A 4,135-nucleotide genomic window follows, 5' to 3' on the forward strand; every position below is an offset into this window, starting at 1 on the left:
CAGTGACGGAGTTCTGTGAGCTAAGAGGCGGAGTTCGCCATTACCAGACCAGCGGGGGTGTACCGTAATAACGCAAGTAAAGCGGCACAGATGCGAGAAATAAGGAGCGTTGTAGTTACAATAGTAACTAGTACCGCAAGCGGTAATCAACGGGTTCGAGCTTGACGGCTCGCGGGTCTCCCTGCGCCCACCTCGCCGTGCGAGTCCTCTAGCTCATCTTCCGTTCATTCATTGCTTGCGGTAGTAGTTATTTTCAGCTTGGACTATTTTCAGCGTCCATGTGTTAAGTTAGAGGGCACTTCCTGTTTAAAATGGCAGACTTCCTCTTTTTCCTATTTAATTTAATTTAATTTAATTTAATTTAATTTAATTTAATTTAATTTAATTTTTTAATGATTAAGTGCAATATAGGCTATGGTATTGGTATTGGTATTGGTTCAATATGTGCAGTAATTGCAAGTTTTAATAAAAATTTAACCCTCCACTTGTTTTTTTTATTTTGGCCCCCCGTGTATTTGACTTTGGCATTACTGCTTTACAGACATGTTCCGGGCGGGTTTGAGGTCTCACATATCAAGTTTCAAGTGAATACAGCAATCCCAATTAGAGCAGCATGAGAAACTGTAAATGTTAGATTTGATAGATTTGTAGGCAAATGCCTCCATCATGTGGCGAACAAAGGTTACTGCACTGACGAACCACTCAGTAGAGTAGATCCTGTGCAGTGTTCTTATGTCAACGCCGTTGAACGATTTGTTATCATATTCAGCAAGCATCATCTACCATGTGTTTTACATGTTTTCATTCATTTTGAGTATGATACAATGAAATTTGTTAAAGTTATAAGGGAAATTGTGAACTTGTATTTTATGTTACCACCAGAAGGCGCTGTTTTCAAAATGTACAGTTTTTGCACAAGCATCTTCAGCAAGATCCCATCATCGATCGTCACGAGTTTGGTTAAGATCTGACCTTCCATCGCAAAGTTATAAGAGTTTGTTGTTGTAGCGAAATACTAGACGTCATATTGTCTGCCGTCAACAGAAGGCACTGTTTTTGAAAGTGAATATTTTCATACAGGCATCTTCAGGGATTGACTATCATCAATCCTAGCAAGTTTGGTTCAGATTGGAATAGCATTCGCAAAGTGGTAGCAGTTTGTTTTTTGTCGCAAATATCTGACTTTGCAGTGTTGTCATTGCAACACTGTTGAACAATTTGTTATCATATTAGGCACGCATCATCTACCATGTGTTTTGAATGTTTTCCCAAATTTTGAGTTTGATACAAGGAAATTTGTTAAAGTTATAAGGGAAATTGTGAACTTGTACTTTCTGTTACCACCAGGTGGCGCTGTTTCCAAAATTTACAGTTTTTGCTTAGGCATCTTTAGCAAAAGCCCATCATCTATCATCACAAGTTTGGTTAAGATCTGACCTTCAATCGCAAAGTTATAAGAGTTTGTTGTGTGTTGCGAAATACCAGACTTCATAGCGTTTGCCACCACCAGGAGGCGTTTTACAAAATTTACAGTTTTTGCATAGACATCTTTAGCAAGGGCCCATCATCGATTGTCACTTGTTTGGTTAATATCTGACCTTCCATGGCAAAGTTATGAGAGATTGTTGTGTGTTGCGAGGAATCGTGATTTTCGCCAACTTTGCCGCCCTTCTTCTTGTTCGCCGTGATACTTGATGAAAAGATTTTGATACCTTTGGATCCTCAACTTGTTCACAGTGACCTCAGCAAGTTTGAAGGTGATCCCATGAAAGCTCTATGACAAGTGTGTTCACATACCATTGGTGTGAAATGGCCAAAATCTGCAAAAAATGTACTTTCAATCCAAGATGGCGGCTTTCCTGTTCGTTTTAGAGCTTCGGCTACGCTGACTTTTTTGACCGTCTGGACCTAAGGAACGCGTGAGTACCAAGTTCCGTGCATGTACATTCAACGTGCTCCTCAGGAGGACAAGTTTTACGGGTTGTAAGAGTTTCACCTTTTGTTGTGAAAAATATGAATGAACACCAACTTTGGCGCCCCCTATCTCGTACACCGAGCGATATTTTAAAAAGCTTTCAGGAACTTATGCTCGGCAACTTGTTCACAGTGACCTCACCAACTTTCAAGGTGATCGCATAAAAATTCTAGGATTAGTTCATTCAAATATCAGGTGTCATAGTGTCTGCTGTCACCAGGGGGCACTGTTTTTGAAAGTGAATATTTTCATATAGGCGTCTTCAGGGCCAGATTATCATCAATCAGAGCAAGTTTGGTTCAGATCGGACTCGGATTCGTAAAGTTGTAGCAGTTTGTTTTTTGTCACAAATATCTGACTTTTCAGTGTTGCTGTGGCAACAGCGTTGAACGATTTGTTATCATATAAAGCTAGCATCATCGACCATGTGTTTTGAATGTTTTCCCAATTTTTGAGTTTGATACGATTAACTCTGTAAAAGTTATTACCGAAATGTTTATTTTTTGGATTTTCTGTTACCACAAGGAGGCACTGTGCTCAAAATTTACGTTTTTTTCACAGACTTCTTCAGCAATGGTCCATCATCAACCCTAGATAATTTGGTTGGGATGTGACCTTCTATCGCAAAGTTATAAGAGTTTTGTTGCCTGTGGCGAAACATTAAAATTTTCACCAACTTTGCCGGCCCCTTACTCTTACGCCATAATACCTATTGAAAAGATTTTGATACCTTTGGATCCTCAACTTGTCCAAAGTGACCTCACCAAGTTTGAAGGTGATCCCATGAAAGTTCTAGGACAAATCTGTTCAAATATCATTGGTGCGAAATGGCCAAAATCAGCAAAGCATTTACTTTCAATCCAAGATGGCGGCTTTCCTGTTCGTTTTAGAGCATAGGCTACGCTGACTTTTTTGACCGGCCCGACCTAAGGAACACGTGTACCAAGTTTTGTGCATGTACATTAAACGTGCTCCTCAGGACCACAATTTTTAGGGGGTGGAGCAGTTTTTTGGCCCGTCCACTTTCACCAGGGGGCGCTGATTTTGACATGAAATATTTTCACATAGGTTTGTTCAGGGCCAGACTATCAACAATCCTAGCAAGTTTGGTTCAGATTGGACCAGGATTGGCAAAGTTGTAACAGTTTTTTTTTTTTAGTATTTTCTACCACCACCAGGAGGCGCTGTTTTCAAAATGTATTGTTTTCGGCAATATAGTGGCCTTCAGCAACTACCCATTATCAAACATAGGAAGTTTGGTTGGGATTGGATCTTCCATCGCAAAGTTATAAGAGTTTCGCTTTTTGTTGTGAAAAATAGGAATTTACACCCACTTTGGCGCCCCCTATCTCGTACACCATGAGACATTTTAAAAAACTTTTGATAACTTAAGTTCCTCAACTGGTTCACAGTGACCTGACCGAGTTTAAAGGTGATCGCACAAGAACTCTCGGATTTATTCATTCAAATACCAGAGGTCATATTGTCTCCGTCACCAGGGGGTGCTGTTTTTGAAAGTGAATATTATCATATAGACGTCTTCAGGGCCGGACTATCATCAATCCTAGCAAGTTTGGTTCAGATTGGACTAGGATTCGCGAAGTTGTAGCAGTTTGTTTTTTTGTCGCAAAAATCCGACTTTGCATCATTACCATGGCAACATCATGTAACTCTACGCCATCATATTGAGCACGCATAGTCTACCTTGTGTTTAGGGTGATTTTTACCAATTTTGAGTTTGATACGATAATCTCTGTAAAAGTTATTCCCGAAATTGTAAAAGTAACTTTTTTTTTTAGATTTTCTGCCACCACCAGGAGGCGATGTTTACAAACTTGACAGTTTTTGCATAGCCATCTTCAGCAAGGGCCCATCATCGATCGCCACAAGTTTGGTTACGATCGGACCTTCCATCACAAAGTTATAAGAGTTTCGTTGCGTGTAGCGAGAAATTACAAATTTTCGCCAACTTTGCCGGCCCTTTTCTCGTACACCATGCGACATTTCAACTAACCATAAGCATCGTTAGATCCCCAACTTGTCCACAGTGACCTCACCAAGTTTGAACAGGATCCCATGTAAGCTCTAGGACAAGTTCGTTCACATACCATTGCTGCAAAATGGCCAAAATAGGCCAAAAATGGCTGTTCAACCCAAGAT

The sequence above is a fragment of the Solea senegalensis genome, unplaced genomic scaffold (assembly GCF_019176455.1).
Source record: "Solea senegalensis isolate Sse05_10M unplaced genomic scaffold, IFAPA_SoseM_1 scf7180000012697, whole genome shotgun sequence".
Lineage (NCBI taxonomy): Eukaryota > Metazoa > Chordata > Actinopteri > Pleuronectiformes > Soleidae > Solea > Solea senegalensis.